The 26,222-nt window shown below is 34.1% G+C and overlaps 1 protein-coding gene and 1 long non-coding RNA gene across 5 annotated transcripts in view; one reads left to right on the plus strand and one right to left on the minus strand.

Annotated features, from left to right (window-relative positions):
• Nucleotides 1-26,222, plus strand: part of GRID2 (glutamate ionotropic receptor delta type subunit 2) — a 1,486,895-nt gene that overhangs the window by 576,795 nt on the left and 883,878 nt on the right. The gene's annotated exons all lie outside the window — the stretch shown is intronic.
• Nucleotides 18,465-26,222, minus strand: part of LOC132692304 (uncharacterized) — a 38,483-nt gene continuing 30,725 nt past the window's right edge. Inside the window, exons 3-4 of one of the 2 annotated variants that reach the window (XR_009616280.2) lie at nucleotides 22,871-23,046; nucleotides 18,465-18,741 (exon numbers count right to left, since the gene is read on the minus strand). This is a non-coding gene — a long non-coding RNA (uncharacterized LOC132692304). The remainder of the gene's footprint in view (nucleotides 18,742-22,870; nucleotides 23,047-26,222) is intronic. The other variant, XR_009616279.2, reaches the window with a different exon arrangement.

Here is a 26,222-nt window from a genome sequence, read left to right on the forward strand (position 1 = left end):
TCACAAATGATTAAATCAAGACAAATTTGATCATTGAGTGTAATCATGATGAAACGTATTGGTACTCAAGACAACCTCTTGGCAGCCATTATACACAAGGCTGTATCTAATACATACATAGTTTAGGTGAAAAAAATATCATGAGATTTTGGCTTAAACGGGTGCTCAATAGGGGCATCTAGCTGGCTTAGTCAGTTAAGCGTCTGACACTTGGTTTTGGCTCAGCCATGATTTCACGCTTTGTGGGATTGAGCCCCTGAGCTGACAGCATGGAGCCTGCTTGGAATTCTCTTTCTTTGTCTGCCCCTCCCCCGCCCCTGTCTGTCTGTCTTTCTATCTGTCTGTCTATCTCTCAAAATAAATAAGTAAACAATAAAAAAAATAAACAGATGCAAAAACTAAAGTTCTCTGTTAGAAATGCCCAACTGGTAGTTTGAGTGACTCATGTATGCCTTCAGTATGAAAAGGCAGAGACCCAGCCCATCTTTGTGTGCTTAGTGTACAAAACATGACGGGCCTAAAATATTTACTTGTAAATGAATAGAGGGAGGAATGAATGCATGAAAACTGAGATACCCCAATTTAAAGGCTTGATATTCTCTCTGACAGTTTGTGACTTCCTCTTTTGTCACTGCCCATATCAACCACACTCCAGTCATACATACTGGTTAGCTTTTCTTTTCTTGTATATTATAAGCTCCTGCCCACCTTTTATATGTCCATTTTTCTCTCCCTCTAATCCTATTCCCCTAGATACTCAAAACATCATTGTTTCTCATTAAGTGTCTCCTGTCCAAAGAGGCCTTCCAGGCCACTCTGATTTCAACTATCATCTGAAATGTGTGTGTATTATATAGGTATGTGTATGATATTGTTTACTATTAAGTATATATACCTATGATACCGAGTTGATTATCTTCCATTTGACTTGTGCCCAAACTCCTTGAGAGCAGAAACCTTGTATCACACTCACTCTGCATGTAGAATAGCTTTGGCTTATGGTATGTTGGTGCTTTGTAAGAATGTAGTGAATAAATGAATGCTATGAAAGTATTTCATAATTTCCTCCTTTAGTGCATCCAATAAATTACTCCTACAGAGGAAAATTAAACATTATAATATGAATTAGATATATATTGTAGTTTATTATTTTTAATAAAGAAGAAACAGTTAACAGATGGTTTTAAAAAGCATTAACAGAGAGCATTCACTTTTAAAATTATATTTCATCTTTAATAGGGAAATAATTGAAGTCTTTTAAGGCTTGGAAACTGTTGTATATATTATATGTTATGAAAAGGAAAAAAAAATAGCATCACCGTGGAGCAGCAGAAGGTAATCTGTAGATTTTACAGCTTAAAATAGGGTGCCTAAATATATGTGGCAAAAGGTGTATGTGTGTAACTGTGCTTAGTTTATCACTTTAAATTGTGACTGTAAATAATATAAAATGAGAGGACAAACTTGTGATAACATCGACCTCTAATAATTCTAGGACCTTTTGTCCTATTTAAAAGTACTAAATAAAAAAAAAATTTAAACAATTTTTTCCCAGTAAGAAGTAGATATGGATTTTCTCCCCCCTCCACCCCACTACTTCTCTCTCTCCCCCACCCCTCTTTCTCCCCCACCCCCTCTCTTTCCCCCTCCCCCTCTCTCTCCTTTAAACTTTCCTGCAGCATTAGGTGAACAGACCTTGGTAAATAAATAGAAATAAAAACTTTATGCCCTGGAGTTTTGACGTTCAATTTCTCATCATGTCTTAATGATTAACTTGTTACTTAACCTTCAGACCTCAGGGTGTTTTTTTTGTTCGTTTTGTTTTGTTTTGTTTTTAATGTGTAAAATAAGAGGCTTGACCTAGCTGATTTCTAATAGGATAAGATCTTATGATTCTATTAAATATATTGCTCTTACTCATTAAAATTCATTTTAAGTTGGTTTTTAGAAGTTTCAAAACCATGTTCTAGTATTTAATTTCTGTCAACTGTACCCCTGGGCTTTTTAGTTTTTATGTGAATGTAGAGTGTGACCCCCCAATGAATCAAAGGAGCAAGCCGTATAGCCTGGAGAACTGATATAAGAAGCCAACATTTAGAGATTTTGATGATTTATGCTGCACTTTGCATACTGGAAAATGTGGAAGTTTTTTTTTTTTTTAATTAAACTTTGTAAGGAAGTAAGTTTAAGGTTTCATAGTCTGATGGCTTAGAGAAACACTGCAACAAAACCTACAAAAGTGGTCCTGGTTTCATACAGTAAAAGACTTGGGAATAATATTGCTTCTTTTCTTTGGATAAAATGGTGGCTTATTCTACATGCAAAATTCATTTGACCTCCATGAAGGACTCTTTAGGGTTTCTTTATTGTTTCAGAGAGAGAAGATAAGTTCTATTAATTTAATTTGTAGTGCAATTTGTATACAAAAAAATCCACAAAACTGCAAAATATCCAATGTCAGGTATGTGTGTGTGTGTGTTAAATTTTGCACTTTGTGAGAAAGCAAGATACTGAAAATTGAGCCCAAAGGAAGTTTTACTTGTATTAACTTACTTTTCAATAGAGAAATTACATATGAGCCTTTACCATAATTATGTTGAATGAATACTTTTTAGTATGAAATAAAAGTGTATGTCAAACTCCAATATTACTTTCTCTTATTGGTATTAATTTATGAATATATATATATTTTTAATTTATGAATATATTTAGGAACAAAAATATGTATACAAATCTTTTTGTTTGTTTAAATATAATAACCAAGAAGACCTAAAAATGGAATTTTAGCAAATTAATGAAAATTTAGATCTCGTCTTAAAAAAAAAACTAACAATATGAATGAAACAAAAAGTAGATTTTTATATGGGATTCTGCACAAATGAGGAAAAGAAACCATAATTTCAGGGTTTGTTTTTCTGTGGTAAAGAGAAGCATTTTCTTAAATTCTGTCTAAAAATTAGAATTGTGGAATTTCATGATAGAAACAGAGTTTGAAAATCTATTCATACTGCATCAAAACAGTGAATATAGTATTATAAAAGTATTGGATATACACAAAAATAAAGAAAAGAAGTTGGGATATGATAGAGCTCAAATTTCATACAGTGAAATTTTGTTTGGATTTGTCTGATTTTGCTCCTTTCAGTCATGTATTCTGGATTGTTTTCATTATTTTGTTTATAATAATAATGATAATAATAAATAATACAAAACCATTTAGATTTTCAGTTTATTAAACTCTTCAATACTAATACAGTTTTCACAGACTCAATGAGGAAGGCAGAACAGACTTTATTTATTTTAAGGATAAAGGAACTGAAACTTAGCAAAACCAGCTATCTTAGGGAAGCTAGTAAATTGAAATGCCAGGATTCAGCCCACCTGTTTCATTCCCAGTCCATTCTTTTACATAATCACAATTCTATACATTAAAAAAATAATAAATTTTATATTAAGTATTAAAACTGAATTTGAATTCTAATTTTATTTTAGGTTATGCTCTGCATTCAATTCTTAATTTTTATCTCTAGGGTTATGTTAGATAAATAAAAGGTAGGAATGTGGATGTTTCCATTGCCAGATACCTTATTTTTCTATAGGTAGAATTACTTCTGATTTCCTACCAATGCAAGAGAGGTATAGAGAAAATAATTGCTGAATTAGATACTGATTTAACTGCTAATTCTTTTTCTTAAAGTAACCTGCCCCCAAACTTCTACTGCCCACTATTTCTCTTACATTCAAGAATTGGAAAGAACAGGGATTGATGAAATGGAGGGATCATTCTCAACCGGGAATCTTTAATCTTCCAGTGTCCAGATTTCCTGCCTCATCTGTCAGTTACAAAATTTGGCACTTTGGTGGCATCTGTGATTGATTTAGTTGCCTTATTTGTTATGGCTTCCGATGTTGCAGTGTCTCCCAGTTAGACTGTAACCTCTTCATGAACATAATTAGGTTGAGGGAATTTCCTTAGTATTAAGCAGAAGATAAGTATTCAAAAGAAACTTGTAGGTTAAATTAACTAGACTAAAATGAAATGGTTAAGATACTTTCTGGCTTATTAGTCTGCAGTTCATTTGAAATCAAATATAACATCCTTTATGTTTTTAAATGTGTATCATACCTCCATTTCATTGATAGTAAAAAATAGTAAGAATAAAATAGTACAAATCAGGTTCAGTATAAGTTTTATGACACCATTTTAAATATCTAAAATTTATTGTTCCTTTTATACTTTGCATTATTTTTGAAGCAGATTTGAATACCAGAAAACATATAACAATCAGGGCAGCATCTGTATGCGTGAATAAAGGGTAGAATTTAAACATAGCGGCTACAGATAAGGTGTCCCTTTTATCCCATATGGAAACATACCAGATCCTCTCCTGCACACCAAGAGGATTTGGGGGACTTGCCTGAGAAGCTGACTTTAGTATATGTAGAAAAATGTAATTAGAGTTATTTTCAGTTTTTTAAAAATTTTTTTTTAACCTTTATTTATTTTTGAGACAGAGAGAGACAGAGTATGAACGGGGGAGGGTCAGAGAGAGGGAGACAGAATCTGAAGCAGGCTCCAGGCTCTGAGCTGTCAGCACAGAGCCTGACCGGGGCTTGAACTCACGGACTGCGAGATGACAACCTGAGCTGAAGTCGGACGCTCAACTGATTGAGCTACCCAGGCACCCCAGAGTTATTTTCAGTTTAATTACAGTGATACTCAGAGAATTCTATAACCTTTCAAATATTTTTCTTCTGAACATTAATTTATATATTTCAAACCTTTTTACTTTCTTTATTCAAAAACTTTCTGGTGGGGGCTTGAGTTTGTTTTGTTTTCGTTTTTAATTGATGTTTATGGACATTCAAATTATTTTTAAAATATTTGATTTTCAGCAGAATTCAGAGGTGTGTCCGTAAAATCAGTAACATTTCAATTAGGTAATAATTGAACTTCGTTGGATGTAAATTTTTGTTCAAAATAATGGTAAATCTTGTATGTATCAAGAAACTAAGTATTCTAAGAAAAGGACAATTCATGAAACAAAATATTCATTCTAAATTTTTCATATACAGGGTCATAATGCTCAGATTGAATACAATATGATATTTGGTAGTACAAGAATAAGGATTTGAAAAACTGCAATAAATATATGTTAATTTTACTGCATTTTAGAAAAACATAGCTAGAACTTTGAAATGTTATTGTGAAGAAAAATGTTAATAGTAAATAACGTAAGTGGCATACAGATATGACACAATATATGTAGGTGGTCTGAATTTTGGAAAACACTGATTTAGTACAACATATTTATTGTATAGATGAGGAAATTGAGATCCAGAGAAGTTAAATCATTTACCCCAAATCAGATAATTTTAGGATAGAAATTTAAATAATGCTAAACACAAAGACCATATTTATCGAGAGTAAATGAAAATGACATTTTATAACAGTAATCATTAACCATTTACTGAGGACTTACATCACAGGGTGTTATGATAAATGCTGTATACCAATACCAATTTTAAAAATTGCTTTCCAACTCTTCTGGTCCTGTAGGGAAAGTTCCTGCCTTTAAGGCCTTTGAAATAACACAGAATAATACCTAGGGCAGGGGACCATGTGGTACACTGAAATTGCACTCATAGATACAGAGTGTTGTCCTAACCAGTATACCCTTTTTTACTGTAACTGTCATGCATTTTTAGCATGCAATATTATAAAACTAAAATTCTAACAATTTTAGCTTGTTGTTTTCAAGTAATTTAAGCCTCAACCTCCAGAAGGATTCCTTTGGAATGTTTAGGACTTATCACCTCACGTTAAAATTACGTGGTTTGGCAGGATATGGATTATCTGTTTTGGACACTTTACAGACTATCAAAACCAGTATTTTTAAATTGTCTTCCTTCCTCCCTCCCTCCCTCCCCCTCACTCTCCCTCTTTCTTTCTTTCTTTCTTTCTTTCTTTCTTTCTTTCTTTCCTTCTTTCTCTTTCCTTTTCTTTCCTTTTCTTTTCTTTCCTTTTTTCTTTTCTTTTCTTTTCTTTTCTTTTCTTTTCTTTTCTTTTCTTTTCTTTTCTTTTCTGTTAGAGACCAACCATATCAATGAGTATCCTATCTACCCTAGGAAAATCTGGTAAAACACATATTCCAGGATCTTTGTCACCAGAGATTCTAACTTAGTTATTATTATTTTTTCAAGTGGGAGGAAGGAATTTATAATAACAATGTTGGTGCACTACCCTAAGAAATGCTCATAAGTTTTTAATTATGAAGGTAAAAGTGGACATTATTGGGGTACCTGGGTGGTTCAATTGGTTAAGTGTTCAACTTTGGCTCAGGTTGTGATCTCCAGGTTTTTGAGTTTGAGCCCCTCATCGGGCTCTCTGCTGTCAGCACAAAGCCTGCTTCAGACCCTCTGTCCCCCTCTCTCTCTGCCCCTCCCCTATTTGTGTTCCCTCTTTCTCTCTCTCTCTCTCAAAAATAAACATTAAAAAATGTGGACATTGTTGAATTAATCCCTTAAAAACATGTTTTTGAACTTTATTCAGTGCTATTTTTATTGCATTTTTCCAGATAAAAGAGAGCATGTTATTTCAACATCCATCAACAGTGAATTTGTTTTGTATTTGAAATATCTTGGGTGTTCACCCTTATAAGAAAGAAGGAAAAGAAATTAAAAATATATATATTTCTCCACAGAAAGACCTCCATACTAAATTCCGGCAGCTCAATCTATGTGTAAAGTATTAACAGGAAGCTTAAATGACAAGGAAATGAGAAACAATTTTGTCTTCTTATTCCTTGTTCAATAGCATTACGCAGTCTCAGGTTAGTACACTGTATCTGAGGTAGGGACTTGAATATGTAGTTTTCAAAGGTTCATTCTGCTCCAAGGTGATGCTTTTCTATTTGAAAGGAATACATTTAGCCTAGAGGAAAAATATTCATCATTATGTTTTCCTCTAAAAATAAGAAATTGTCAGGATTTTCTATTTCCTTTATTATATGTGGGGAACAATATGCAGCAGTGAAGTAACTTTGCAGTGTGTTGAATTGATGAAGGAATGAGGGCTAGCAAAGCATCTTTTATCAAAAAGAAAATCTTCAACATTCTGTCTGCACACACATTCTTCTGCAGAACAAAGAAGATGAAGTTCTTCAGCTCTGCATCAGCCCAGATACACAGTTTATTCTTCGACTGTCAGCACAACCAGGCTCCCTTCCAGTCGTTTCAGAATTTCACCCAGAAATCCACTAGTGTGCCCTGTCACTCTAAAAACCACTTAATCCTGCACAGTGACTCTAAGTCCATGTTGATAGATTTACACCATACCTTTGGGGACAAGGATCAGGCATCCTCAGACACCTCGTAATTTGAAGAATGACTGAAGATTTCGAGATCGGAAAGGCTTTTTTATATTTCACTCCCCTTACACATTTAATATTTTGTTCAATGTATTCACTTCTTTTCAGATGAATTTCATAGACTTGGTAACCAGAAAGCAAACCATTTGGTGCTTTGTGTTCCCCAGATATTTCTAAGCAGTTCGATAGTTTAGGTCCAAATACTTTATTTGTTTGATTCAAAATAAAGACTTAACATTCACAAGTCAAAGGAGAAAGATAGAGTCAGCATGGCAGTCCTGATTGACGTAACTGGGTTAGATTCTTCCACAGAGAAGAATTCTCCCAAGAAGCCCCTAGATTACCTACTGGCACAAGTTGATTTTAACTAGTAGTATATCACTCAAACAAAGAAAATTCCTTCCTACCTTTTCTGCAAGACATGAATTTTCCATTAAAAATATTTATTAACTCAGTATTAGGTTATTTACTCCTGATGTCTACATCACACATCTCTCCCAAGGGATGCTGGTGGTAGGTTAGAACAGTCCATAAACCCAGGTATTTTTTTAAAAATTTAAATACAGCCTAGTAGCACATTTAATTTATTTCAGTAAATTTAGTCTCATCATTAATTTAGAGTAAGATTGGTGCCCATTACTTGTTGACAGTATATGGCTTAGGGATAGGGGAAAAGAGGAATACATGGACACTGCTTCGAACTTTGATAATCTTTATTAATAAGAATTTCAAGGATTTTTTACTTTTGTAGGATGTGGCTTGTTTAATATTTCCCGGGTATTTTATTTAATCAAAGTACATCAACAAAATTCCTTATACTGAATTGCACCTGTTTCCTACTTTTAATATTCATGTATTCATTATTTTAGCAGATATTCATTGAATTCTTAATTTGTAAAAGATACAGTGATAAAGGAATACTCCCTAAACTCAAAGTTATAATCTAGTTAGAAAGGTGACGTGCATACAAATAATAACAGAAAAAGATAACATGTATTAAATGTCATAGAGGATTATAAAAAAAAAAATCCAGTAAGAGGTCAAATGAAGCTGAACTCCCTTCAGGCAAAATCCCATTATTATAAGCCTATCGGGCTATCCAAATTCTGTTGGTACATTAAATGTTATTTGATGCTTTGCTCTTCACCAAGCTCTGGGGGAAATTGCATTATATTAAATTAATTACCCTTAATTAGTATAATGATTCTCTAGCTTTCTAGGGCTTTATCTTATTTTGACATCAGATTATTAAAAGGATACAGAATTGCATGTGTGTTTGTTCCACTTGCAGTGTGTTTAATGTAAATGAAAATGGATAAGGACTGGGAGGAAAGATATAAAATGTGTTGTGATGATTTTATTTTCAAAATTGTTAATGATATCTTTATATTATTATATATTTATTAATTTTATATATGTTATATATTTACATATAAATATATATCTTTAAGTAGAAAATGTAAAGGTATTGATATCTTGACTCATTCAGGGAAGACAGTGATTAATTACTTTTGTGATCCATGCTGTGGTTACTTGATGCAAGTAAAATGATATCCATAACAATACCTTTTCATAGTATTAATAATTGAAGGAAACAACGTAGTAAGGTAAATAGCATCACACCTGGCACACTATAAAAGGCTAATATTAGCCCTAATATTTAATACTGGTATTATTTGGTTTATAACACCCTGTTGTTTTATTTGATCTGTAATATCCTACAGACTAAATGGAAGGGCAAAGTACAATTTGTTCTCCCTTTTATTTTCTGCCATTAAAAATAGTGGAAGAAATCCTAGATAGTTATGTTTGCATATTAAAACTGACCACATCATTGTAATGTAGGGAAATGTAACCATCATCAGTGAGCCTTGATTGTAAGGGAAATCCTAGCCTTTCTTACTATTCTTTCTAGTACATACACAGATAAATCCAAAGAGTTTACCAGCCCACACTATGACTCTTTCTGGAAAGCCTAATATATTTGCCCTATTAATATTACTCTGGAAACTAAACTGGATCATTTGGTTAAAACTAACTGTTGGGGAGCCTGGGTGGCTCAGTCAGTTAGGCTTCCAACTCTTAATTTTGGCTCAGGTCATAATCTCATGGTTTGGGAGTTGGAGCCCTGTGTCAGGCTCAGAGCTGACAGTGCAGAGCCTGCCTGGGATTCTGTCCCTCCCCCGCCTCTCTCTGTCCCTCCTCCATGTGCACTCACTCTGTTTCTCAAAACAAAACAAAACAAAACAAAACAAAACAACTTAAAAAGAATTTTTAAAAATGTGTCCTTACACCCACCTTATAGCTTGATCAGATTTCTCTACCTGTATGGCATAGCTTAATAGCCACTTGGTCTTCAAGGTACCAAGGTGTCCTTTTCAGTGTACAGACAATTAGTGCTGTATAGCCATACAGTTGACATTGGAGACTTTCAAAGCTCCTTTGTGCTAGAATGGTTATCTCCTGCTAGAAGTCCCTCATACACTAGCTGGTAAGCACGAAGGACAATGTTAGTCTTACTATTCATAATTGTATTCACAGGGTCTAACTCACAGAGACCTTCAATATTTATTTGTCAAACCAACCAATTAATTGTTAACTTAAATACCTTAGTCATGATATGTAAAAAGAAGCTTTAGTTGTACATGAGTTCATTATGAAGGAAAAATTAAGTAAACATTATGCAGTGTTTCTTGGTGTTGATCTGTTCTGCTTGGCTCAGTACTAAAATTCCCCCTTGTAGAGAGTCAAGCATGCGCCTGACTTTCAGCCCTAGCTTCTGAATCTCACAATACAATGGAGGAATCCAATAGAATTCCAATGGGTAATGTAGCTTAAATATAAAAATAAAATTATATACCCCCTGCCTCTGGTGACAACCAATCTGTTCTCACATAAAAGTGAGATCATACAGGGGCATCTGGGTGACTCAGTCGGTTAAGCATCTGACTCTTGATTTTGGCTCAGGTCATGATCTCACAGCTTTGTGAGATCAAGCCCCACATCGGGCTCTGTGCTGACATTGTGGAGTTTGCTTGGGAATCTCGCTCTCCTTCTCTCTTTGCCACTTCCTCTCTCTCTCTCTCTCAAAAATGAATAAACTTTTTTTTTTTGAAGTGAAGTCATGCAGTATTTGTCTTTTTGTTTCTGGCTTATTTCACTTAGCATAACACTCTAAAGTTCTATCCATGTTATCACAAATGGCATGCTTTCCTTATTTTTTATGACTGAAAAATATTCCTGTGTGTGTGTGTGTGTGTGTGTGTGTGTGTATGTGTGTGACATTTTATGTGTTCATTTGTCAATGAACACTTAGTTGTTTCCATGTCTCAACTACTGTAAGTAATGTTGCAACTAACATGGGGTGCATAAATCTTTTTGAGGCACTGGTTTCCTTTCCTTCACATATACATATACCCACAGAGAGAACATGAAGATTGCACCAGCTTCCCTTCAGCTCTCTGAAAAGGATTGCAGTCAGCCCCTAGATGTATGTTAAATTAGAAGCTTGACCCTGTGCCCCCTTCCTTAAGTTGCTTCTTTCAGTTGAAAACTGGGTAGTTTAGTCTGCTGCATCTTTGCTGAGCCTGAGGGTGACAGCCACAGGGAGTCCCTTAAGTTCATTAAGAACTTGTTTTTGTTTAGTATTGTGGGTCTCAGAGACACAAGACCTGCTGGGCCATGCCTCAGGTGGAAGACTTAAAAGATGGGACAAACCCTTCACTCCTGAAGGAGAAGCTGGGATTTATGGGTTCCCTCTTGATGATATGTCACCCTGCTCCAGGTCGGGGTTTATGGTGAGAAGCTACCTCAGCCTCTCCCCCTTTCAGTGTGTGTGTGTGTGTGTGTGTGTGTGTGTGTGTGTGTTTTCTTTCTTTCACTTGATGTGTAGGAGTCACACAGCTAATTTCTGGATTTCTTTCAGAGGGAATTGTTCTGTAGGTAGCTGTGGATTTGGTGTATCTGTGAGAGGAGATAAGTTCAGGAGTCTCTTGTGTTACCATCTTTAACCAGAACCCTTTCTATATTTCTCATTCTGTCCTCATAAATAGAGAATGAGATAAGATTATAGGAATATACATTTGCAGTGCTTAGGCAGTCTGAAATATCTGCTAAATTTTTGTTCTAGTTATTATGCAAATAACATTATTTTTAGATGTTTTGTTGGGAACAACCCTGCCTCTCAAATAATAAGTTGGAGTGATGGAATTGAGGTGTTGTTGAAATGTATTGTGAAATAAAATTTTTGGTGTGATGTATTACCATGTATAGGATCATAAGCAATATCTTTTAATAAGTACTTTAAAAATTTTTTTGTTTATTTATTTTTGAGAGAGTGAGAGAGAGAGCAGGAACGGGGAAGGGGTAGAAAGAGAGGGAGACACAGAATCTGAAGCAGGCTCCAGGCTCCGAGCTGTCAGCACAGAGCCTGATGTGGGGCTCAAACTCATGAAACGCGAGATCATGACCTGAGCTGCAGTCAGACGCTTAACTGACTGAGCCATCCAGATGCCCCAAGTACTTTAAAAATATTGTTTCAAAGATAAAATTGAAGAGATGATTTAAATAATGTGACTGGATAGGTGTGCAAGGAATTAGTTTCCATACATTTCTTGAAAATAGGCATTAGTATTATTTCTATAGTTGTCTTTTTAAAAAGTACATTTGCCTATTGTGTTTTCAGTTTCGTTTATGTCCTGGTAATATTCTTAGGGCACATATCATTTACTAAGGATTACTGCGAGCTGGGGCAGGTGATGGCTCAGGGATAATCCTTAAGAAGTGCCCAGATTCAATTATTCTCACTTAAATGATTTAGTTTGGACATATTTGATGGGATAGAGTTTTATTTTAGAAGCAAGGTGAAATTTTTCATCTTTAGTTCTACTCTTGAAATAGTCTGCCAGATTGATGGAGCCTCATTTAGGGCTCATCAGAAACTGTGAACACTGCAATATGGTTTGATTATAGTGCTAAATATCAAGCAACACAGACAAGAATACCATTTAGCCAGGTGTGATTTATGCATACTTTAAATAAAAAAAACATTTTTTTAAAAATTTAAGATCATTTGTTTTGCATAGAAAAATATTATATGGGTCTTAGAAAGCAAAAACAAAATTAAGCAGTGTATGATTGCAAATGATTTTAGTAAACTGTCTTTTATTAAAGAGACATTAGTAACAATGCTCTTTAAGATGAGGCAATATTGGATGGTTGGTCAGTGGCTCTTTTGTTTTTCTTATTTGAAATACCCAGAGCAATATTAGGAGTTTTAAGTTAGAAAAATGCTGTGCTAAATAAAAATAAACCATTTTATTTGTGGGGAGGCTTCTGAGAGCCTTTGCCACGCTAATATACCTGTATGCCAGAAGGATTACCAAAAAGCAGATCTGCATTTGACTAGAAAACCTTTAAATTTGAAATATCTCACCCTATTATTACTTCTGGGAAAAAATACTTAGGAATCACTAATACATGGATTATTAGTCCCATTTTATAATCATCTCATGTCTTCACTCCTATGCTATGTTTAAAAAAGATAATTGCATATGTGATCATTGTCAGGAACAATATAAACCTATCGTACTATTATGATCATAGTTTTTGACCTATTATCATCATTATTGCTGGTTCCTTGTGCTATTTCCCATCCTAGAGGTCTAAGCTCTCCTGTGTGATGGTAAAGAGAGAAAGCCCAGTAGCACAATGTCTGGATGGCTCTGAATCCTCACATAGACCTGCAGAGCAAGTTTCTTTATTTTCCCACCTCAAGGTAGCTGATAGATATCTGGATGACCTATATATTTTCAAATTTTCTAACTTAAGGTTTTTTATTTCTTTCTGTCGTCCATAGACTATATTCTCCTAAAGACCGTTATTTCCCATTTGATGCACACACTACATCTGTCTACCTATTTCTCAATAGTACCACAAAGAATAGTGCATAGTAGACTCTTTTATACATGTTGGTTGAATAAATATACAAATCGTGAGTAAATGAATAAATATGATAGCATCCATAAACCTAAAGTTTCATGGAATATGATGCAGCCTATACAGGATATGATGAACCATCCATGATAACTTTTCAAAAGAAGCAGTTATATGAAAAGAATTAGTTATTTTGTCTTCAGTTTTGATTATAATCAGAATTTGATCAATTATTTTTAATTGATATAATGATACATTTGAGTGCATTTTACTAATGATAACAACCCTTAAGTTTTCATAGGCTTATGTGATTTCATAAGCTTTGTCTATTAAATTTGTAAATCTGATAATAGGACAATCATCTGTAGGTTATGTAATGTGTCACATGCATTGTATACCTATGTTGTGGAGATTGCTTATAAGTAGATTCTGGACATGGAAAATTCATATTAACTTGTGGGCCATATAAAAGTTCCTGAGAAAACTTTTCTATGTGAGTCAGTCCACATTGTATAAATGTGACTGTATTAGTGTAGTGTAAGCATTGATTAATAAGTTTTCAAGCATAATCCAGCTAATCCATTTAAGATGAGTTTATAGTTTGAGGGAACCCCAATTTCTGATGCTCAATGTTTAAAGATCTGAAATGCAATTTGAAAATAGAACAAAGTAAAAGCCATATTGGACTTTAAAAGTTAACATTGTAGAAAGAAATCATGCCTAGTTCTCATTTTTATGTTATCTATAAAATTCTTTGTGTTCATAAATGTTAAATAGGTGAGTCTTTCAAATTCTACTTTTTTCTTTAAATTTTTTTAATGTTTGTTTTTTTTTTGAGGGAGGGAGAGAAAGAGAGAGAGAGAGAGAGAGAGAGAGAGTGCGAGCAGGGGAGGGGCAGAGAGAGAGGGAGACATAGAATCTGAAGCAGGCTCCAAGCTCCCAGCTGTCAGCACAGAGCCCAATGCAGCGGTCAAACCCATGAACCATGAGATCATGACCTGAGCCAAGGACGCTGAACCAATTGAGCCTCCCAGGTGCCCCTTTCAAATTTTACTTTTTTTTTTTTTTTACTTCCCTTGTATCTAAAGGCAGAGAGAGGAGTGCTCATGTAGAATCTTAGCATAAGATGCTGTAGTGATGCTCTGTGCATTTATAGCCTTTGCATTTCAGGTCTCCATTTTAGCTGTAGATAGGTTGTAGCACCTCAACTATCTCTGCCTTTTCTAAAACACTCTTACAATGGCAACAGAGAGAAATGAGAAATGCAGGGGCTTTATGAAATGATTTGTTAGCTTGAAAACTTATATATCAGTCTAATGCTAATAAAGTGAGTTGGGTGTGAGAATGCTGTCTACAAAACCGGTTTTTCTTATTTCAAAAAATAGTTTGTATAATATATTTGTATTTGCGGATTTATGACATTTTTGGGATTTGAGCTTAAACTTAAAAACATCCCTACTCTTTACGACCCACAAAAATGATTTACTTTTGTTTTTTTTCAAACTACTTCAATGTATTTATTATCTTTTAGCTATCACATTGATAAATGTGCTGTGAACCTAGAAGTTCTTTTTTTTTCTTTTTTTTTTTTTGTTTAATTTAAATTCAAGTCAATATATGGTGTCATCTTGGCTTTAGGAGTAGAATTCAGTGATTCATCTCTTACATATGACACCTAGTGCTCATCCCAAAAGTGCCCTCCTTAATGTCCGTCACCCATTTGACCCATCTCCCCACTCCCCTCCCCTCCAGCAACCCTCAGTTTGTTCTCTGAATTTAAAAGTCTCTCATGATTTGCCTCTCTCTCTGTTTTTATCTTATTTTTCCCTTCCCTTCCCCTATGTCATCTGTTGAGTATCTCAAATTTTACATGAGTGAAATCATATTATATCTTTCTTTTTCTGACTTATTTTGCTTAGCATAATACCCTCTAGTTCCATCCACATTGTTGCAAATGGCAAGATTTCATTCTTTTTCATCACCGAGTAGTATTCCATTATGTGTGTGTGTGTGTGTGTGTGTGTGTGTGTGTGTGTGTGTGTGTGTGCATTACACCACATCTTCTTTATCTGTTCATCAGTTGATGGACATTTGGGCTCTTTCATGATTTACTTTTCCTAACATGTATTTTTATCTAACTTTTTAGTTAGTCTCTGCTTTGTATGTCAATAATTAGGAAATAGGAAAATCCTACTGGAAATAATAACTTTTAAATACACAGAATATATTAATTTATATCTTAATTGAGGATAGTTTGAAATGAAAGTGTTCTTTTATAAAAAAATATGTTTCTAGAAAAATATTGGGAAAGTTTTTGAATGTTAAATATATAACTCAGCTTTCTGGTACTCAAGCAATCTATGTGATAGTTATAGTTTAAAACTGCCATTTTTCTTTCAGATTATTGACTCAAGAACGGATATTGAATGTACTTATTGGAGATGCAATATCTTAGGGTAGAATGAGGAGTTGAGATTTTTGGGGAAGATTACTGAATTAGGGGTTTTAAAGAAAACATTTTTTCATTAAATTATTTGGCCATTCTTGAAGCTCATGGTCTTTTGGGTTTGGCTAGCCCAAACATATTTCTGTTGATAGTCACAATGATAAACATTGGTTTGCTTAGAAAGTGTAATTAAGGATTAGCGTTTGATACTGCCCCTAGTGTGTGGTAATATTCCCAGGAAGGAAACTACCAAACCTCTTCTTAGTAAATAAATGTTGATTTTACTTACCATTTAATCATCTGTATTATTCCATGTGCATGGACATTATGTAGAAAAACAGAAAGCATATATTTAATGTATTAGAACTAATTTTAGAATAGAGTATTCTTATTTGATGATGGTTTAATGAACATTTCTTATTTGAATTTTTATGCTTCAAACATTTTTATATTTCTCTTGTATTTTTTATAAAGCTTATGCCAGCCATATATCTGTTCTTTTTAATGTAAATAAATCAACATTTTTTTATCTAACAGGTTGCCTGGAAAGAAAAGAATGAAAATTCCATGGTATATGTAATTTGTAAATATGCCATGAAATGCATTTTTTTTTTGTATTTTGAAAATACTGAATTTTTCTTCTCTGTTTTTCTACCATAACCTTTTGTTTGTTACCAGTTCAGAATCAAACCTAGATTGCTTTATTCCATATTAATGTAATGCAAGCAAATCACTATGTTCATAGATGGCTTGAACAGATTCTTCCTCAGTCCCTTGGGGAAACTATATTGTTTAATTCATTGAAATAAACTTTCAGATATTGAAAAGGGCTTAAGAGAAAGTCATTGTGACCATTTAAGTAATAAACTTTACTGCCTCTGTTTATGTGAATCTCAACAAATACTTTTACCATCATAAAGAAGCAGAATTTATTTTATTGCACATTCATTTTCAATTAAAAAACTGAGTACCTGTTATGTGCCAGGCACTGTATTAGACATTAAAGATATAGAATGAGTAAGAAGTTAGACATGATCTCCAGACTCAAATAGCAGACTACACAAAAGTAGAGAGGGAAGTCGTGGATAAACCACAAAACTATTTGATCCATTCTCTGAATAAGAAAAGGGGACTCTTAATTATAGAGAACAAACTAAGGGTTGATGGAGGAAGGTGAGTGGGGGATGGGCTAAATGGGTGATGGGCATTCAGGAGGGCACTTGTAATGAGCACTGGGTGTTATATGTAAGTGATGAATCACTAAATTCTACACCTGAAACCAGTTTTACCATATACGTTAACCAGAATTTAAATACAAACTTGAAAAAGAAAAAAAAAGATGAGAAGTTGCCATCTTATTTACTAAGCTGGTTGTCATCTGGAGCTGGACAGCAAAAAGAAACCTTATGTTAGTACATGCACTAGGTGAAAACAACCTATTTTCTATTTCAGTACTCTAGGTACATAGAAAAGAAGAATGTAAATTTGCAGAAATGATTTTTTTTGTTTTTTGGTATATGTAATACAAAACTGGCCATTAAACTCAGATTTTCAAGGGCAGTTCTGTCCTGTTTTTTATTAAAATAACTGAGAATTGCCATTATTTTGCCATCCAAAGGATGCCTCTTATATTGTACTTTGCACTGAAAGTAGCACTACACATACACACACATATATACACATTTTGATTATATTTGAATAATAAAACAATAATACTAGTGCTGATGTTGGTTCTAAATTCTTGCGTTAAAAGACATGGGGAATCTGTTCAAAAAGGTAACTGGTGTTGTTTGAGATAGAGTCTTCTGTTTAAAACAATTGTTCTTAGGGGCGCCTGAGTGGCTCAGTTGGTTGAGCGTCCAACTTCGGCTCAGGTCATGATCTCGCGGCTAGTGGGTTCGAGCCCCGCATCGGGCTCTGTGCTAACAGCTCAGAGCCTGGAGCCTGTTTCAGATTCTGTGTCTCCCTCTCTCTCTGACCCTCCCCCATTCATACTCTGTCTCTCTCTCTGTCTCAAAAATAAATAAACGTTAAAAAAAATTAATAAAAAAAAATAAAACAATTGTTCTTAAAGATATGTTTTCCTTATGGTATTAGAAATTAATTATGCAAACCATATGATTGTGTTGTGGTAATAAGGAATGTATTTTCTCTAAAAAGGTGGCCAGTTATTATTCATTCCCAGTGCTGGTTAGAGATGGTAGGCCACAAATATTAGCTATCATATCTATTAATATACTCAAAGTGCCAACTCATAACTCTTATTAAACTGAAGAAATTAAAAGAAAGACACAAACTAATTTTAAAAATCATTAATAAGAAGGCTAATTTTTGAATAGTGACCATGGTTTAAATTCTAGTATCACTAAACTGTGAAATTCAGTGTAAGGACTTGCCAAATGATCTGCTTTTTTACAGTAAAAACAATGCATTATTACAGATTTGTAAGGTTGAATTGATTCTTTGAAAGTAATTTCATTTGTTAACGAAAATAACAATTTACTAACTGATATAAACTGTTTAGCATAAGATAATACAGCAGCTACGGTATTTCATTTACAACGGATATGAAATATGAATTCCAAAGGAAGAAAATGAGAGAAGCACATTCCTTTAACTTCCTGAAAAAGCATATTACTTAAAAGTATCAATATGAAATAATGAAAGAGATATGATACTTGGATATAGATGCATTTTTTTCTTAGACTGTAAACTACTTTTATTAAAATAAAATAAAATTACCATGTGAATCCTATGCCAAAGTAAAAGTTTGAATGTAGATTTCTTTCTGAGTATGGTCCCTATCTTACCCATCTTTGTATTCCGTAGAGCTTCAGGCAGTGACTAGCAGAAGTGAATACTCAGTGATTGGAAATAAAACAAATCATGGTTGGATAGATAAATAAAGTTAAGTATCCCCTCCTTCTTGTCCACTTCCTCAGAATTCTTTATTGTATATTCATTGAAGTATAACATTTCAATCAAGGAGCACTGTGGAAAGATAGAAAGGGATCTGAATTCACAGAAATGCTGAGACCTTGTACTAGCCCTGATCCCCTCTAGCTGTTGCACACTGGACAAGTCACTGAATGTCCCTGAGCCTATTTCTTCAGCTGCAACATTAAGGATTTGGAAAAGAATGATTCCCCAACTTATGCTTTGATATTATAACACGGTATACTGGCCCGTGTGGAACTTATCTTTCTCTTGATCTTTAAAATTGGACAAATTTCTGCTTTATGTTTTTCTTGGGTTTAGAGAGATAATTCATTATTACTGTTTAAAAGATTCCCTGCTGTGCTGCAGCTGGCACAGGTGAAAGAAATTAAGTGAGAGAGCAGTAGCACTATAAGACTTCATCATGTACTCTGCTTAATTATAGAAGTCAGAACTTGGAAATGAGATTTATGAAGATAAGTTGAAATGCAGGTAATATGTTTCAGGATAATGTAGGGTTGATGATGTGTTATTTTGGAATCTCAAGTTTTCAACTTCTGCATAAGTAAAGAAGGATGGTTTTATAAGATAACAGGATCGATGGATTCTCCAGTATCTAGGCCAATGAGTTTGATGTTGGTCCTACTAACATACTAAATTTGATGATTAATTGCCTAGAGTGTGAGCACTGAGAAACAACTAGAAGCTAACATGAGCTTTTTGATTAGAGTGAGTATCAGCTCAAAGGACTATGTAAAAATAATGGACTTTAATTTATATCAGATATTTAGCAAAAATACCCATTATATTCTTTTTCATATTGTGGAGAAATATGGACTGAAGTGCATTCATAGCTGGTTGATCAAATTTACCCAAACAGTGTTAATTACTACATCCATATAAGTCTAAAGGGAGGGTCTCCTTTACTATGTATTGTCTCTTTTTTAAAGAATTAATTTTTCAATGATTGGATGGTTGTTTATTAATTTTCAGTGGCTGGATATGATATTTTCAATTTTCTAGGTGATGACTTAGTGCTTGAATTTATATGAACTGTTTAGTATTATCTTGAATGACCAGAAGAATAGACTAAACCAAGCAAGATTAAATTTTATAAGGCAGAGAGTTGTACATTTGGCATTTCACTTTCAAAAATAAACTATACAAGTACAGAATGCTAAGTAATCCAGTTTGACAATATTTCAAGTGTAGAATATTTAATTGGTTAGGGAAATCTTGGGTTTTATTAATAAAAGTATAGATATTAGACAAAAACTGGCAATGTCCCTGCTCTATACTATACTGGTCAGACTTCATGCCAACTTTTTATTACAGGAAGCATGTAGAAAGGAACAATTATTTAACTGAAATTAATTCAGCAAAGTAATTAGGTTGTTAGAAATTCTCAAAACCGTGTGTAGTAGACCATGGTTGGTTTTACTATCTGTTATTCAACCATTCATCTTTCTTCTGGTAATCATAATTCTATTTTCCTCCTCGGAATTGAGACTCCTTCCACTTTCAGTTCTTTTATTTTTTTTCAAAGTTTATTTATTTATTTTTGAGAGAGAGAGAGAGACAGAGCATGCACGAGAGGGTGAGGGACAGAGAGAGAATCCTAAGCAGGCTCTGCACTGTCAGCACAGAGCCCAATGTGGGATTCGATCTCATGAAACATGAGATCATGCCCTGAGCTGAAACCAAGAGTCAGATGTTTAACCGACTGAGCCACCCAGGCACTTTCTCAGTCCTTGCTTTTAGAGTGAAGCAGTATTTACAGTCTGCTCTGGGAATAGGTCAGGAGAAATATTTGAAATGGAATTACGGTCAGCACAGATGGACTCTGTAGTCATAATTGTTGTTTAAGACCAGTGTCTGTTCTGATTGATTGGTGGCAGTGTCCATTCTGATTGGCTTATAACCAGTATATGTCTGCATAACCCCATAACTTAAGTTGAATCGGCCTTTTTTTTTTTTTTTTGCCCTGCCCTCAGCAATTAATTTCCTGATTAATGTGAATTAGGCTGAGGACATTTTCTCATATTTGCTAGACTCAGAGTTATGAAGACATAGATTATAACTGTCTTAATATTAAAATGGGAAAATCTGTGAAGCCAGTGTGGGGTAGATGAATTAAGTTTTGGAGATGTAAAAACAATGTTCCAATGACATAATTTAAGCCCCTGAATCATACTAAACCTGAAGCTGGTAGATTTACTTCAGTACTTGGTTCAAAAAATAGTTAAGTTTTGCTTAAGCCAGAACCAAAAGAATCCTAACTGATATATTACATAGGAAACAAACAAACAAATATGTAAAACACAACTAGAGGATATTTACTTTATAAGTCAAAGAGAGAAACAGGTTCTTTATATGTAATTGATCTGTTCTCAGATCTCGATTATTTAGAGACTATCAAATGGCGCACATGGATAGAAGGTCTACGTAGACAGATTTGGGATCAATGAAAGGCTGAAGATCTTTGCAATTTAAGTTATCCAATAATGAAATAAACATTTTCTGTGGTATTAAGTGCTAAAGTAAAATCTGGATCATAAAGAATATTGTCTTGGGTTGAAGTGTCCACTGGCTGTTACTAAAATTATTAAAATTTATTGAATAATTACTGTGCTGGACACTGTAGCAAGCATTTTATATATATATATATATATATATATATATATATATATATATATATATATTGCCTGCAAAGTCAGTACTATATCTAAATGAAGAAACAAGGGAGAAATGAAATTGAATCCTTCACCCCAAGGAGAGAAAACTAGAAAGCAGCAATGATGGGCGTGAAACCCAACGTATCTGATTGACTTTAAAACTTTGCTATTTCTCCATTAACATTCTAACAGTGCCTGGATTTTTATGGATTCAATGCAATTATAAAACCCTGTATTTTGCCAATATTTTAGTAATGATTTACATAAAAAGAAAAATGAACTGATGTAGTCCAAAATGAATTATCTTTGATTTATGGACAGTACGGTTTTACGGAAGTTCTAAAAATACACTAAAAGCACTCTAGTATGTAAATTTCATGATGATTAAAAGGTGTCATACCTATGTAAATGTAATGGAATTGAGGGGCTTACATAACTCCATAAATTCTAAAAGAAAAAAATCTAAACACAATTAGTCATAAAATGTCAAACAAATATGTTGTAATTTCTGAGAAAGCCTAACAGAACTTCTAAGCAATAGGTACTCAAGAGCTAAACAGTCACATAGTGTCCTAAGAGTAGTATCCAACATGAGTTTTTTGAGAATTAATACAGTGAGGATACATAGAAGAAAAGCCTTATGCTGTAGATGGGGTCCTGATAGCAAATATACAAAAAAGCTTGGTTGATAATTACATTGCTGGTTTATTGCTTCTCAATGACATATTTGAAAATAAAGAAACTATCATTGTGGGCTCATTCAAAAGGTTGTACTAGTGCAGGTAATCTGGTAGAATGTTTATGTAAGCATCATCCTAAGACCTCTATTGTTTGAAGTCACTGTACTTTCTAATATGAGAAATATTATATACTATGGATTGTAGGACTGGTGCAGTCAAGAAAACACGTGGCCTTATAGAACTGCTAACTACAATTCATTTTCATCATAAAAATTTCCCAGTTCTTTAAAGGCAGAGATTTAAAGCAGGTTCATTATGTGATTTATTAGGTCGAATATTGTGGTCAAACAAACCCAAGTTTTAATTATGATCCTGTTATGTGCTGAGTGGATTCCTTAACCTTTGCAAGTCTCTGTTTTCTCATCTGGTAATGGAGATGCTAATGTTTACCTGCTTCAAAGATTATTACTGGAATTAAAGCACGTAATCTTAAACTTCTTTACCTGCCTCAAATGGTGCTGAACGGACAGTAGCTGCCTTCCCTGTTCTTTCCCGCCAAACCCTCTCCTTACTTTTCTGTAATAACCTAAAAATTAATGAAAAACAGCTATCTTCTTAACATAAGTCAGACTTTAGGCCTATGTTTTGTTTATAAGCTATTCTAAATCCTATAAGGAATGTATTTCAGGGGGAAAAGGCTAAGGTTGCATGATAAAGAAATTCAGAATAAATAGGACTCCATTTTTAAATCAAACTGTATTTCCTCTTTTTACCATCCCACCTTATTTCAGAATATTTCTATGGTCCTTCCAGAAAGAGTCCTATTACCTGGATGCTATAGCTTTTCTTAGTCATGTTGAAGAGTAGTAATTTTACACACAAAATCTTTCATTTCAAATTTGGGCTTGGAGCATTGGTCTTCCCTAATTTGGGAAAGTCACTTGAGTGCATAACTGCAGAGGAAACATATTACCTCTTAGGTAAAGGCAACCTTGGAGCTGTTGCTGAAACACAATGAAAAAAGGAAGTTAAATCAAACCTCATTAGCTAGGGCCCTAAATATTGTACAAGCAGATAGCAGTTCACTTGAAATGGGAAACTGGGAAAAAGGCCACAAAGAAATTAAATGATTATTCACCTAAGATCACACAGTGATAGAGTGCAACAGTCATGAGCAGAGCCTAAGAAGATTTAAGAGGCCAACAAATTTGGCTAAGCAAGCTTATATATTTTTCCAGCTCAGGAACAGTTTACAAGTACAGAGTTACATTTTCTCTTGGTTTTGGTATTCACTGTTTCGAAAATCTTTGTAGATTAGAAGAATAAAATTTGTATGTCATATATATATCAAAGCACAATAATTCAAGTCCACACATGCATCACATTTATTTTTCATATATTTTAATTATTACTCCTGATTGTATAGTTTAGTACATATAGGATGAATCAGTGCCCTGGCAACATTTAAAAAAATCAAATTACAGTAAATAAAAAGATGAATATCCATCCTTTCTTCCTCATAGCCCCCCGCTCCCCAACGAGAACATAAACATTTAATCTCTGAAAGTTTTAAATTATCAAAACAATGGGATAAAGTTATGCATCCTTTTTTTAAACCACATATGAGATCTAGCTATGTGACAGACTTAAAACAGAAAGCATTATTTTTTCCCAGCATTTTTTAAAAGCAGCAAACCATGAAGTAAAATTTTATTTTGTCTTAATGATAATGAAAGATACTACATGTCACCACTGAACATGTACTAGTGTATGTGCTTGTGTTTTCGAAGGCTACTTTTTATTAGCTTAAACCCCTGAGCTGTTAAATGTAGCATAAAGCTGAATTTCCACTGTTCTACAGCAGGGGAAAAATTCTTTTAATTGGATGATTGCAGAGGGGGAGAGAAAAAAGGAAGAGCTTTTAAAAGTTTGGGTAGTTCAGATAAGAAAAATTCTGGATGCTTCAGCAAAATTACCAACCCTCTGAGATTCAATTTTGACTATTATTACTAATGTACTGCTTTCAGTGTACAGTAAATTAGATCTTGAACACATTATGGGCCAAATATTATCCTTTTATGCTCACGTGTAACCCCTAACAGGTTTCAATGGGAGATGTGCATGGTTACTTGAAAGCTATTTTCCCAGTATTTTTCTACCCTAAATCTGATACAATGAAGGTGATCAGAAGAAATGTATGTAAAAAAAATAATAATAATAATCTCTTCATATAACATTTTTCCAATTACAGAGTTTTACACCACATATCATTTCATTGTATCTTTATAAAGCAGGAAATTTAATTGTATAAATAGAAATGTATTAAAGAGCCTCCAGAATCAAAATTTAATATTGGAGTTTCATAGAAAAGATGACTGTTTCTGTTTCTGTTTAACACAGCACTGTGTTGAAAAGAAGAAAATTGTGAATTCAATTATGCCAAATGGTCAAACATGCTAATATTAATAACAAGAATAATCTATTCTATGTAAATCTATAGACACTTTTATAATTACAAATTACTTTTAATTCACATTTTTCTCATGTTTATAAACCTTCTTTCCCTTTCTTCTTTCTTTCTTCCTTTCTTTCTTTCTTTCTTTCTTTCTTTCTTTCTTTCTTTCGTCTTCTCTCCAGGTTTCTTTTGTTTGTTTTATTTTGTTCAATTTATTTTTGTTTTAATTTGCTGTTCATTATCTTAGGAGGTATTCACTGATACACAGGTTTCCAACAAGGGATAGTCTGAGGCAGCGTCCTGAATCATTGTCACAGGTCATTGAATTTCTGAGAACTAAAATCAGTCTTGAGCTGTACTTTGATGCAAGTGAGGCTTAATCCCATGCTTTCTGCTACTAAGTAGGAATCCACATTTCCTAAGCCACTGTAAGGATGCACCTACTGATTTAATCATCAACATTTATTTTATGAAGTTTGCTATGTTGGTTGATTGATTAATTTTTACCAAAGGGCAGATTACTGTGATCTTCAGACCAAAAACCAAACAACAAGGGGAAAAAGAAGAGTTGGAAACTACTGGGCAAAATGTAAGCCATCAATAGAGTTTTTGTAAAAGGCATTTCGTTCATTCACTTATTCAGCAAAACATTCATTACACATTCATATTGTGTCTGAGATAGTGCTAGGTGCTGGGAATATATAAGTAATCAACAACAATAAAACGAAAATAAGAACTATCCCTACCTTAGTGAAGGAGGACGAGAAAGAGAGTGATAAAGCGATGAATAATTGAATTTTATAAACTGCTGGAAGATGCTAAATGCCATGAAGAAACAACAGGGTCAGACAGATTGGAACATGTGGGAGAGGGGGTTGCAGTTAGTTCTAGTGAGGTAGGTGTGCTTGAATAGACTTGAAGGAGGTGAGGGAATTAGGCAAGAAGCTGTGGAGGAGAGGAGTGTTTTAGGGATGGGGTACAGGGAACCTAAATTTGGGAATGTGCTAATGATTTAGGACCAGCTGAAGCTAATGTGTTTGGAGACGAATAAACCAGGAAGAAAGTAGCGGGAGGTTAAGGATAGGAGCAGGAGGGAATTACAAGTCATTGCCAACTTTAATTCTGCTTTAGATGGGAACCTCTAACAGGTTTGGAGTAGAGACACAGAATGACTTATTTTAACAGGTTTGCTCTAGTTGCCCTGCTGAGAATGGACTGCAGGAAGTTAAGGGCAGGAAAGGTTACTTAGCTTTTATTTATTTATTTTTTAATGTTTATTTATTTTTGAGAGAGACAGAGTGTGAGTGGAGGAGGGGCAGAGAGAGAGACAGGGAGATGCAGAATCTGAAACAGGCTCCAGGCTCTGATCTGTCAGCACAGAGCCCTACTCGGACCCGGGGCTACAATTCAGGAATGGCGAGATTCATGACCTAGGCCGAAGTCAGAGGCTTAACCAACTGAGCCACCCAGGTGCCCCAAGGTTGCTTAGCATTAAAAAAAAATTATTGGAAGTTTGAATTAACAGCATGGTCTCAGGAAGATGTTTTGGGGAATTTAGCTTTATATAAAACTGTGAAGTAGGTAAATTAATCTGCAATATTCCTAGATTTTTCTTTTTATCACCTTTTTTTCTTACCTCCCTTCTATACCTTTCTCTTTGTTAAACTTGGTCTCACACATAAAGACAAGGATGTCTGTTTGCCTCTTCAATGACGTACCTACATT

Source organism: Panthera onca, chromosome B1 (assembly GCF_046562875.1).
Source record: "Panthera onca isolate mPanOnc1 chromosome B1, mPanOnc1 haplotype 2, whole genome shotgun sequence".
Classification (NCBI taxonomy): Eukaryota; Metazoa; Chordata; class Mammalia; order Carnivora; family Felidae; genus Panthera; species Panthera onca.